Below are 13,947 nucleotides of genomic sequence, written 5' to 3' on the forward strand. Positions count from 1 at the left end.
CCAACCATAGCCACAGGTTATTTCTATGTTGTAGCTTTCCTGGTTGATCTGTTTTTGCTGGTTTCCACATCTTTACAAGCAGCTGTAAATTGGGGAGGGGCAAACCATCCATCAGTTCTCGGGGAATACCTTTATCCAGACCTAATTTCCAACACTGATGCCTTTAACCTACCCCTGTAAAATTCTTAGATCGGGGGCAAGGGAATTTTGCCTCTACTTCAGTTCGGCACACTGCTACTTGAGACTTAACGTCTTTACCGACGAACCCCATACGCTGGCCATAATTAATCAACTCCCGTGCAATCTCTCCCCAAGAGAGACCCGGTCCAGCCTGAGGCCCCCCTGCTGTGGTGGCTCTCAGACGATCTTGGATTTGTATGGCATAGACTTTTAACGAGTCAGGTAACCCTCTAATTAAGGGGGTCATCCTGTCAGGGTCAGCAAACAGCAACATTGGAGAGGGCTGGTGAGGAACCAAATGCCTATCATGCATCAGCTGAAGACAAGCTGCTTTCTGAATGCTCTCAGTAAGCTGGCTTACCCCAGAGGTAGGAATAGCAAGTGGGTCTCCCCTCTCCAAAGGGTCTAAACCACCGGCCCAATACACAGCTCTCTGGGTCAGGGACCAAGGCTCCCTGTCATCTTCTACTGTTAGAAATACGCCAGGACCCCAATATCCTCGAGATTCTTCCTCAGAAAGCCTTATTCTGCCACCACCAGTCAGAGAAACTCTCCACACGTATTCCGTCTCAGTCTCCGTAGCCAGCCTGCTATATTTTTCCTGTAACTTTACTAGCTCAGTGACTGTATACGGTATTTCTTTAGTGACAATGGTGGGCTCGGCTTCCCCACCGTCATGTACAATTTCAGTTTTAACAAGTGGCCGAAGCTTGGGAGTAGGATCGCATTTTGACACAACCTCCAATTCTCTCCACGGGTAAAGAGGAGCTACATCCCTTGCTGTAAGAGAAGTTTCTTTTACTGGGTTGGAAAACCCCGGATCACTTTCCAAATCTTCATAATTAGCCAATTTCAAGCTTATCTGCCTTTCTCTTGAAAAGGCATCTCGTTAATTGTTCTGCAAATTTTCTATGATTCGTTTGTTATCAGCCAACTCTTTTTCTGCTTGTTGCCACTTAGAACACTCTACTGCCAATTCTGTCTGCAATGACTTAATCACCGCCTGGTCAGTTTCTTTATCTTTCTGACCAGCTATCAATGCTGCACCTAATACAGCACACACAATTGCTTTACCTTTTCCGAGCTTAAACCTATTTTCTTTTGCCAAGTTCCTTATTCGCTGAGTTACAATATCTGGACACGACCAGAATCCAGAGGCCCACTTAAGACCCTCAGGACTCGGGCAAGCCTTATAATCTTTTAGTAAATTCAACAACAGGGAACAATCCAGGTATGGGTTCTTATCACACTTCTGACACCAAATAAGGGTACCAACGGTATGCAGAAGAGGCCCAGGTTTAGATTTATTGCTATAGCAGCTAAGGTTAGTGATAAAATTTTGCATGTCCTGTGAGAGGGGAATGGCAGGGGTGATATTATTGTGGGTGTCTATTACAGGCCACCAGATCAGGGTGAGGAAGTTGATGAGGCATTCTACAGGCAGCTGAGAACAGCCTCACAATTAGAGGTCCTGGTTGTTGCAGGGGATTTTAACTACCCTGATGTTTGCTGGAAGGACTACTCGGCCAGCCAGCCACAGTCCAGGAGGTTCCTCCAGTGCATCGATGATAATTTCCTGATGCAAATGGTGGATGAGCCAACTAGGAGAGGAGTGCTACTGGACCTCATCCTCACTAACAAGGAGGGTTTGGTTGAAGCAGTAAAGGTTGAGGGCTGCCTTGGCTGCAGCAACCATGAGATGGTGGAGTTCAGGATCTCATGTGGCAGGAACAGAATAGCAAGCAGAATTGCAACCCTGGACTTCAGCAGGGCAAACTTTGGCCTTTTCAAACAATTGCTAGGAGAAATCCCATGGGCAAGGCTGCTTGAAGGTAAAGGGGCCCAAGATAGTCGGTTAGCATTCAGGAACTGCTTCTACCAAACTCAAGATCAGAGCATCCTGACAGGTAGGAAGTCAAGGAAGGGAGCCAGGAGACATGCTTGGTTAAACAGGGAATTGCTGGGCAAACTGAAGTGGAAGAGAAGAGTTTACAGATCATGGAAGGAGGGGCTGGCCACTTGGGAAGAATATAAGGCTGTTGTCAGAGGATGTAGGGAAGCAACAAGAAATGCTAAGGCCTCCTTAGAATTAAACCTTACAAGAGCAGTCAAGGACAACAGAAAGAGCTTCTTCAAATACATGGGAGATAAAACTAACACCAAAGGCAATGTAGGCCCACTGATGAATGAGGTGGGTGCCCTGGTGACAGAAGATACAGAGAAGGCAGAGTTACTGAATGCCTTCTTTGTTTCTGTTTACACTGCTGGAGGCTGTCCTGCGGAGCCCCGTACCCCTGAGGCCCCAGAGGAAGTCAGGACAATGGAGGAGTCTGCCTTAGTTGTTGAGGACTCGGTTAGGGAGCAGTTAAGCAATCTGGACATTCATAAATCCATGGGTCCAGATGGGGTGCACCCACGGGTGCTGAGGGAGGTGGCTGAGGTCATTGCTAGGTCACTCTCAATCATCATTGCCAAGTCTTGGGAAATGGGAGAGGTGTCTGAGGACTGGAGGAAAGCCTCACCTCCATCTCTGGGAAAGTGATGGAACGACTTATCCTTGGTGCCATCTCAAGGCATATCAAGAATAAGAGAGTCATTAGGGCCAGTCAACATGGCTTCACCAAGGGAAAGTCATACTTGACCAACCTGATAGACTTTTATGAGGACATAACGAGGTGGCTAGATGATGGCAAAGCAGTGGATGTGGTCTGTCTTGATTTCAGCAAAATATTTGACACAGTCTCCCACAGCATCCTCGCTGCTAAACTGAGGAAGTGTGGACTGGATGATCAAGTTGTGAGGTGGACTGGGAACTGGCTGAAGGAAAGAAGCCAGAGACTCGTGGTCAATGGGGCGGAGTCTAGCTGGAGGCCTGTATCTAGTGGAGTGCCTCAAGGGTCAGTACTGGGAACAGTACTATTCAATATATTAATCAATGACTTGGTTGAGGAACTAGAGTGTACTATCAGCAAGTTTGCTGATGACACCAAACTGGGAGGAATAGCTGACACGCCAGAAGGCTGTGCTGCCATCCAGAGAGACCTGGACAGGCTGGAGAGTTGGGTGGGGAAAAATTTAATGAAATATAACAAGGGCAAGTGTAGAGTCTTGCATCTGAGTTGGAACAATCCCAGGTTCCAGTATAAGTTGGGGAACGACCGATTAGAGAACAGTGTAGAGGAAAGGGACCTGGGGGTCCTGGTGGAGAGCAGGATGACCATGAGCCAGCACTGTGCCCTTGTGGCCAGGAAGGTCAACAGCATCCTGGGGTGTATTAGAAGGGGGGTGGTTAGTAGGTTGAGAGAGGTTCTCCTTCCCCTCTGCTCTGCCCTGGTGAGAGCACATCTGGAATATTGTGTCCAGTTCTGAGCCCCTCAGTTCATGAAGGACAGGGAACTGCTTGAAAGAGTCCAGCACAGAGCCAGAAAGATGATTAAGGGAGTGGAGCATCTCCCTTATAAGGAAAGGCGGAAGGAGCTGGGGTCTCTTTAGCTTGGAGGAGACTGAGGGGCGACCTTATTAATGTTTACAAATATACAACGAGTGAGTGTCACAAGGATGGAGCCAGGCTCTTCTTGGTGACAACCAATGATAGGACAAGGGGTAATGGGTTCAAACTGGAACACAAGAGGTTCCACTTAGATTTGAGAAGAAACTTCTTCACAGTGAGGGTGACAGAGCACTGGAACAGGCTGCTCAGGGAGGTTGTGGAGTCTCCTTCTCTGGAAACATTCAAAACCCACCTGGACGCCTTCCTGTGTAACCTCATCTAGGTGTTCCTGCTCTGGCAGGGGGATTGGACTAGATGATCTTGCGGGATCCCTTCCAGTTCCTAACATTCTGTGATTCTGTATTTGCAAAGAGGGGCAAACAGGGCAGGTGACTAAAATCGACCAACTGAGTATTCCATCCCATACACGTCATACACCCTGTATAAGTGGGAGATCACAAGGGTCTCGCTCTCTTCGACCATGGCTGGCATCTGAAGAGGACCCTGCCTTTCACACCTGTGATCCAAGGCCTGATTCCAGACCTTGCATTCCTGAATCTCGTTCTGGTTTACTGTGGATTCCAGCCCAGGACTTCTGGGTGCCTGTCCTGCAGCCGCTGGAGCCACACCAGCTCCACCATGGGCAATGCTGCACTACCCTGGGAAATTCAAGATTGGTTTTGTATATTTTGTATTAGTAAAGCATTTAAAACATTTCCAACTTGTAAGTCTCTCTCCCTTTTCCTCCCGTTACCTTTCCTTAGAAGGGAGGGCAGGGGGTTAACAGAGAGCATCTGCCATGGTTTATTGTCACCCTGCAGTAAATGGTGATACTGAGCATGCTTAAAATTGCACTGGAGGTAGGTATCCTTTGAGATGGAGGTGTGTTTTGGTATTGTAGTGAGATTATAATGAGCAAAGTTCATCCACCAGACAAATTTTTCGCTCAGTAACTAGCACTTTGGATGAACATTTATTCTTTTTAACTGACAGCAGCTATACCTTATCTTAAAAATTGGCAGCAGCTATACCATCTGGTTCCTGTACCTGCCTTTTTACACAGGCTGCAGTATCTTCACACCAATCCACTCCCCCATACTTCTTAACTGCCAGTACATTGGGCTTCCCCATGCACTACCATCTAAGAATGCAGGCCAGGTGGGGGAGTGAAACCATACAGAGCAGATTTATTTCTTCCCTGCCGTGCAGCTGCCTTATATGCTGAAGATGTGGATATAACTTCTCAATAAGTGGATCCTTCATAATTAGTTTCTGTAATTTACTCCCTCAGTAATTATTCCACAACCTGTAAGAGCTCTAAGTTCAGATGATCAAAAATCATGGAAGATCAGACTTTCAGGAAAACCATACCCGTATTTACTAAGTTCATCTATCCAGGGAGAAGTCAGGATGATGTTGGTCTTTTTGGCCACCTGGGAACACTGCTGGCTTATATTCAGCCTGCTGTCAATCAACATCCCCAGATCCCTTTCTGCCAAGTAGCTTTCCAGCCACTCTTCCCCGAGACTGTAGCGTTGCATGGGGTTGTTGTGACCCAAGTGCAGGATCTGGCACTTGGCCTTGTTAAACTTCATAAAACTGGCCTCAGCCCAATGATCCAGCTGGTCCAGATCCCTCTGTAGAGCCTTCCTACCATCCAACAGATCAACACTCCCACCCAACCTGGTGTCATCTGCAAACTTAGCAAGGGTGCACTCAATACCCTCATCCAGATCACTGATAAAGAGATTAAACAGAACTGGCCCCATTAATAAGCCCTGGGGAACACCACTTGTGATTGGCCACCAACTGGATTTGACTCCATTCACAACAGCTCTTTGGGTCTGGTCCTCCAACCAGTTCTTTACCCATCAAAGAGTGCACCCATCCAGGCCATCCAGGCCAGCTTCTCCAGGAGAATGCTGTGGGATACGGTGTCAAAGGCCTTACAGAAGCCTGAGTACACAACATTCACAGCCTTTCCCTCATCTACTAGTTGGGTCACCTTGTCATAGAAGGAGATCAGATTGGTCAAACAGGACCTGCCTTTCATAAACCCATGTTGACTGGACCTGATAATATGGTTCTCTTGTATGTGCCATGTGATGCCCCTCAGGATGATCTGCTCCAGGACCTTCCCTGGCACCGAGGTTAGACTGACAGGTCTCCAGTTGCCCAGATCCTCCTTTCGACCCTTCTTGTAGATAGGCATCACGTTTGCCAACTTCTAGTCAACTGGGACCTCCTCAGTTAGCCAAGATTGCTGACCGAAAATGGAAAGTGGTTTAGTGATCACCTCCACCAGCTCCCTCAGCACCCTTGGGTGTATCCCATCTGGCCCCATAGACTTGTGCGTGTCCAAGTGGTGTAGCTGGTCGCTAACAATTTCCTCTTTAATTATTAGGGCTTCATCTTACTACCCATCCCTGTCTTCTGGCTCAGGGGGCTGGGTACCTGAAGCACAACTGTTCTGACTGTTAAAGACTGAGGCAAAGAAGGTATTTAGTACCTCAGCCTTTCACTCATCCTCTGTCACTGTTTCCCTCTGCATCCATCAGGGGATGGAGATTCTCCTTAGCCCTCTTCTTGTTCACAGAAACACAGAATGTTAGGAATTGGAAGGGACCTCAAAAGATCATCTAGTCCAATGCCCCTGCTGGAGCAGGAACACTTACATGAAGCTACACAGGAATGTGTCCAGGCGGGTTTTGAATGTCTCCAGAGTAGGAGACTCCACAACCTCCCTGGGCAGCCTGTTCCAGTGTTCTGCTACCCTCACTGTGAAGAAGTTTCTTCTCAAATTTAAGTGGAACCTCTTGTGTTCCAGTTTGAACCCATTACCCCTTGTCTTACCATTGGTTGTCACTGAGAAGAGCCTGGGTCCACCCTCATGACACTCACCCTTTATATATCTGTAAACATTAATAAGGTCACCCCTCAGTCTCCTCTTCTCCAAGCTAAAGAGACCCAGTTCCCTCAGCCTTTCCTCATAAAGGAGATGTTCCACTCCCTTTGTGGGACTACGGTGGGTCCTTGGATTCCCTGACGGAGGGCATGGGAACAGAAATTAGCCTTGAAGATATTAAGGCCTACCCGTGAGAAAGATGGGAGTAAAGGAGTATCCGGAGATGTTAAGGATGTACCCTTGAGAGAGAAGGGAGTAGAAGAGTAACATGGATGATAGCAAAATTAGCCAATGAGATGTTACTGCTGTACCTTGTAACCAATAGTGAAGAGACACATGACTTGGTAAAACTGTATAAAAATGCACTTGTGGCAATAAATGGTATCTTCTACTTTCATCCTGGAAGAAACTGGTCTATGTCATTTGTCCATCTCAGCCGTGACATCCCTTAATCATCTTTGTTGCCCTGCGCTGGACTCTCTCCAGCAGTTCCCTGTCCTTCTTGAACTGAGGGGCCCAGAACTGGACACAATATTCCACGTGTGGTCTCACCAAGGCAGAGTAGAGGTGAAGGAGAACCTCTCCCGACCTAATGAATTTATAGAAACATTTCTTGTTGCCTTTCACAGTGGTGGCCAGGCTTAGCTCTAGTTGGGCTTTGGCCCTTCTGATTTTCTCCCTGCATAGCCTCACAGAATTCTTGTATTCCTCTTGAGTGGCCCGCCCCTCCTTCCAAAGGTCATAAATTCTCTTTTTATTCCTAAGTTCCAGACGCAGCTCTCTATTCAGCCAGATTGACCTCCTTCCCCACCGGCTTGCCTTCCAGCACACTGGGACTATCTGCTCCTGAGCCTCTAAGATTACCTTCTTGAAGGGAGATCAGACTTCCTGGAGTCCTTTGTCCTTCAGGACTGTCTCCCAAGGGACTCTGTCAACCAGCCTTCTGAAGAGGTCGAAGTCTGCCCTTCGGAAGCCTAAAGTAGCAGTTCTGCTAACTACCCTTCTAACTCCTCCAAGGATAACTAACTCAATCATTTCACGATCACTGTGCCTAAGGTGACCTCCAACCAACATGTTGCCCACGAACCCTTCTCTATTTACAAACAAGAGATCCAGTGGGGCTCCTTCCCTAGTTGGCTCACTAACCAGCTCTGTCAGGAAGTTGTCTTCCATGCACTGCAGGAGCCTCCTAGACTGCTTCCTCTCTGCTGTGTTTTTTTTCCAGCAGACATCTGGTAGGTTGATCTCCCCCATAAGAACAAGGGCTAGTGATCAGGAGACTTCTCCCAGCTGCCTGCAAAATATTTTGTCTGCCTCTTTATCCTGGTCTGTAAGAGACCCCCACCAGGATGTCTGCCTTGTTGCCCTTCCCCTTTATTCTCACCCATAGACACTCAACCCTATCATCACCCTCCTCAAGTTCCAGACAATCAAAACCCTCCCTAACATACATGGCTACCCCACCTCCTCTCCTTCCTCGCCTACCCCTTCTGAAGAGTTTATAGCCATCCACTGCAGTGCTCCTGTTATGAGACTCATCCCACTATGTTTCTGAGATGTCAATTAAATCATAGTTTCTCTGCCTCACAAGGGCTTCCAGTTCTTCCTGTTTGTTGCCCATGCTGTGTGCATTCATATAGATGCAGTTCAGCTGAGCCATTGATTCCACGGGGTCAGCAGACCCAAGGGCCTCATTAGCACTACCCTCAGATGCTGGCATGTCACCCTTGGGTTTGCCTCTGCCACACCTGGTTTCCTCCCCCTTCAAATCTAGTTTAAAGCCCTCTCAATAAGTCCTGCTAACTCCTGCCCCAGGATCCTTTTCCCCTTTTGAGACAAGTGCATCCCATTTGTCATTTGCAGGCCAGGTGCCATGTAAGCTGGCCCATGATCAAAAAACCCAAAATTCTGTCAGTGACACCAGTCCTGTAGCCAGGTATTAATCTGCTGTCTCTTCCTGTATCTTTCCTTGATGTACCCTGCAAGCTGGCCCATGATCAAAAAACCCAAAATTCTGTCAGTGACACCAGTCCTGTAGCCAGGTATTAATCTGCTGTCTCTTCCTGTATCTTTCCTTGTTGTACCCTGCAACTGTTGGGACAGTGCTCCTGATACCTTGACCAGTCATCCCAAGGCCCTGAAGTCTCTCTTGATTGTCTTTAGTTTTCATCACTGCCTACCTGAAAAATTATTAATGGATAGTAGTCTGAGGGCCTAACCAGGGCAGGAAGTTTCCTTTTTACATCTTTGACCCTGGCCCCAGGGAGACAGCAGACTTTCCTAAGAAGTGGGCCTGCATATAGGACATCTCCTACAACCACAACCCACCTTTTTTTCTTTGTGGGAGCTGTTTTAATGGAGGGTGCAGGGTGACTTATCCTCTGCAGCACCTCCAACTTAATGGAACCACCTCCCTCAATGTTGTTGTTTAGTTCCACTTACAAGGCCTCATACCTGCTTTGCAAGGGAACCTGGAGGGGTGGAGTGGTCACAGTAGGAACCCTCCTCTTTCTGCCCCGGGGCAGGAACTCACTGCTATTTCCCCTTATTCCTCATGTTGCTGCATTCCACATCCTGAGCCTCATGCCTGTTGGACAGCAGCACCTAGGAAGGTGGGGAGGGTGTTTTTCCTGCCACCCTGTGTGTGGACTTTCTTCCATTCATCCCTTTCCCTTGACCTGCTTTCTTCAGTCAGGCAAGGGGAGGACACAGGAATCCCTTGATCTTTGTTTCTTGCTGGTGGTCTTACCCGCCCCTGGGCAGCCAGGGCTTGATCCCACCGGTCAATTTTCTTTTTCAGCTCCCTGATACTTCTCAACCTTTCCACCTCTTCTCTCAGCTCCACTACCAGACTGAGCAGGTCATCCACCTGCTCACACCTCACACAACTGTTTTCTGTATTACCACTCCATACCAGTGAAAGGCTCTGGCATTCTCTGCAGCCTGAGATCTGGGTAGCTGCATGTTCCCATAGCAGCTCTGTCTGAGTTGCTGCCTCTTTCCTGTTGAGTGCAGAGTACTCACCTTTGCCCCAAGTGGATACCATAGTCAGCTCCTTCTGTGAGGGTGACAACAACCAAGTGAGATAAATCACTTGAGCTTGCCTTGCCTGCTTAAACTGCCTGCACGAACTGCTTCTGCCCTGTTCACTAGACCTGGTTACCTGTGCTCCCTAGGAGGACATTTAAATCTTCCCCGGTTGCTCTTGGCAACGCCCCTTCCGGGTCAGCCCCTCTCTCGAGATCAGCACTTTCACTGCGACTCTTTTGGCAGGATCGGAATCTCCCCCTCCTCTCTCCAATCCATGCCCAGCCTCAGTTCTTACCATAGCCACTGCTGTGCACGTCGGTTCACCGCGTTTAAACCTCCCGTGGTTCCTCTGCAGTCACTGCTGTGCTCATCACTTGCTGGAGACTATCGTCTTTGTGGGTTCCTTGACCAGTGCTGTTATGTTACCGCTTATTTGTTCTTTCTTTTCTCCTTGCTGCCTGATTAAACCCACGAGTTTTTTGCCTTTATTGCTTTTTTTTTTTTAAATCCTCCTCTCCATCCCACTGGGGGCAGGGGAGGGGTGAGTGAGCAGCATGTGGTTCTAGCTGCTGGCTGGGAAAACCAGGGCTAAACAATGACATACAGGCACGCAGCATTTCCCACCTTCCCTAGTCTCAACAACCAGTTCATTTCTGCACACCACTTTTATTTGAAATTAATACTCCCAGAAAATGCTTTTATTGCCTCTTTGCCTGATAATAAAGAAAATGGTTATGTGTCATTTTTTGGCAGGTGACAGTTTTTTCTAGTTATCTCTACAAACACGTTCACTTCTATTTCATTGATCTTTCTCCTCCTCAACTGCATGATCACATATGCATACCAAAATAAAGTGTGAACTAACTGTCTTCACTTTATATTGTATACAAGTTAAAAGTTGGTTTACCAAATCACTGTTTCTGTAGAGACTGACCACAAAATGAAATAACTCAACCCCCTGTTTCCCAGTTCAGGAGAAAGTCTTTTACTATTGCTAACATTATAGTCTCACACATGCAGATGCCTTCTGTCCTGGTTTTGTTTAAACCAAGACCAGTTCTCTTTCAGTGAATTTTCCTTTTGGCTAAGTTCTTCTAAGTAACTGCACTTTTCTGAAGTTGGCTGCATGTTTTCCAGACACTGTTTGCTCCAGACCTGATAATGGTAACAATGGTATGCAGAAGAGGTCCAGCCAAGGTTGCTGATAATTTTTGCACGTTCCATAAATGAGAGGGGTGTACCTGCAAGGAGGGGCAGACAGAACAGGTGACCGGCATCTGAAGAGGACCCTGCCTGTCATGACTGTGATCCTAGCCCTAGTGTGGGGGACTACGGTGGGTACGTGGATTCCCTGACGGAGGGCATGGTAAGAGAAATTAGCCTTGAAGATATGAAGGCCTACCCATGAGAAAGATGGGAGTAAAGGAGTATCCGGAGATATTAAGGATGTACCCGTGAGAGAGAAGGGGATAGAAGAGTAACACTGATGATAGCAAAATTAGCCAATGAGATGTTACTGCTGTAACTTGTAAACAATAGTGAAGAGACACATGAATTGGTAAAACTGTATAAAAATGCACTTGTGGCAATAAATGGCATCTACTACTTTCATCCTGGAAGAACTTGGTCTATGTCGTTTGTCCGTCTCAGCCGTGACATATGGTGACCCCTACGTGATCCTGTATGAAGAAGGATCTCGCATGAAGAAGAGACAGCGGTGAAGCTGTGACAGCTGAAGACGAGCTGTGGAGACGGAGCCCGGTACAGTTGATAGAGCAGCCGAGGAGAGCTACCGAAGATCCGGATCGTTGAAAAGACACCGCACTAAGAGTTGGTGAGCTACCGGGAACGGGGGGGGTATTATATTATCTACATGAAAGTTGCTTCTGAAGAAGCAGGGTATTAGCCCTCTGGAACTGACTTTACGAAGGAAGGACTGTGTTACTATGGGGCAAAGCACTAGTGAAAGATGCAAAGAAACAACTGAACTGTTAACAACATGTCACTTGTTGCTAGAGACTTTCAGAGGATTAAAAGAGCAACGGAAACATGCAGAGACAGTGGGGAGGGATGGTCTTCCTGGCTCTCCTGGGCCAGATTCAGAGGAAAAGGCGAGATTAAGTACTACTCCGACCCCCCCTGTTACTAAAGGTTCGTCAACACCGCCCAAGTCCATATGATCTGATACGGATAAGGATCCGCGACACTTTCTTGGAAAGTTAAAAGGAATAGAGGAGGAGCGTACGTATGTGTGGCCCCGAAATCAGATAAAAGCTATGAAAGACTCACATGAAAAAACAGCGTTGGGTTATATACGATCTCGGGAGGGGCCCCCGGAGCACCGGTCAGAGCAGTGCGTTCAACCGACTGCTCCGCTGTCATCAATCACGGCTCAAACGTCTGCTCCACCATCATCAGTCGCGGTTCCGCCATCTGCGTCACCACCATTAATCACAGTTCAACCTTCTGCCCCGCCGCTATCAGTCGCAGAAGGAAAAAGTGGACATTTTTTTTTCCTATCCCCCCTTGCCTGGAGATTTAGGTGGGGAGGATCCTCCTGTGGTGAGCCAGACTGAGCTAAATAACGTAATTCCTATAAATTTAGGTCCCCCCAGTCTGCCCCCGCCCCCCTCCCACGCTGCTGCAGAGCAAATTCCTGAGGGTGGGGGTAGAGTTTCAGAGCGTAAACCGAACTTACCAAAAAGCTGGGATTTACCCCCCAGCTCTTGGAAGAGACACTAATTGGCACACCACAACTACAGGCACGATAAATTCCTGAAATCCTGAGGCAGTCAAGAGACCTCGCATATCAAGCTATGATAAAGGTGCCTGAAAGCGACAAAGCAGCCAAATCATTTGCAACTTGGTCTATGTCGTTTGTCCGTCTCAACCGCAACACACTCATGTCTCTCTCCCTGCTACAGAAGTTGAATCTGGTTTGACTTCATTAAAAAAATGGTATTTATTTAAATTCCACCTGAAGTTCACTATGTAAGCAGACCTTGTATTAGAGATTTACAACATATTCTTTAGGAACAGGATCCAGTCTTTAGAAGGAGGACCTGAAACAGGATGATAAAGTAATAATTAATTAGAAAAAAACACAGGTGTGGCTCAAATAATAGCTTATATAAGTAGGTATATACTGCACTTGATCGAGGAGTTGCCAACGAGGAGAGGTCATTTGCCAGACACGATGGGAAGACCCTTGAAGAGGAAAATGCGACCAGGCTGTAAGAGTCTGCAATACAAGCTGAAGAATGCTAGATGGCAGCAAAGACCGCAAAATAACTAGATGTTTATGTAATCATTTCTTGGTATAGGTGCACTCTATGTTAAAAATTTCCAAGAACTGTAATGAATATGTAATTTTTCTGTCAATATAAGCAAAGCAAAAATGATCAGTTGTTGGTGCACTCATGGTGGAATATCCCCAGTGGGGTCCCAGTGTGGAATAAAGGAATGCTACTTTTAAAACCTTAAAAGTGGTTTTAAGAGTTATTAATTTGCTGAGTTTACAATATCACCTCAGTCAGTGTGGAGGGTAAGTTCAACTCTTGAAGATGGGGAAAATAAGAGTCTGCCAGCTGACACATTAAAAGACTTAAAATTATGAATCTTGCCACGTGGTGGTGGAATATTATAATATGCATTTACTTAGCTAAATGATTTATATGAAATTTATATGGAGCTCATCCAGTGATCTGTGAGTAGTAAAATATCATCTCCATACAGCCACACTTGTTGAGCAGAGAGAGCTCAAAGTAGGCTGACCCAGGCTGTTATATTTATGGAATAAAGTGGTTGGCTCGTAGTCAAATTGCATACAGTGGGAAAGACTCCTTGCACCCATAACTTACTGGTGTTCACTATGTCATTCTGTTCCTTTGTGGGTTTCCTCAAAGGAATTCTTGGCCTAGTTGCAGCTCAGGCCTTTACCTCCTTTGGAGCCTGTAGCAAACTGCTGCTGGTTTGGTTGGGGGAGGGTCAAGTGCATCTGTCACATTCCACCCCCTGACTACAGTGAATCCACTTTATCAGCTCATAGAGTGGTAGTGCAGTTACCTCTTGCCTCTGTGTCATAAATATGCAGTGTGTTGTAGATCAGCGGTTTAAGTGTTAAATTAATATTATATATATGCAATGATAATGTGTGCAAGCTTTTTTTAAGCAAATAGCTTTAGTAATATTAAATGTCATTGCAGCATTGAAGAATTCCTCGTGATGAACAGGGAGTATTTTTTTAGTCATGTACCAGACTCTTATACATAAAATGTTCTTAACTCTCTCACTTGTGCATTCCCTTCACCTTCTTCTATTACTTGTTCACCAGTGGTAATAC

Source organism: Patagioenas fasciata, chromosome W (assembly GCF_037038585.1).
Source record: "Patagioenas fasciata isolate bPatFas1 chromosome W, bPatFas1.hap1, whole genome shotgun sequence".
NCBI classification, from domain to species: domain Eukaryota; kingdom Metazoa; phylum Chordata; class Aves; order Columbiformes; family Columbidae; genus Patagioenas; species Patagioenas fasciata.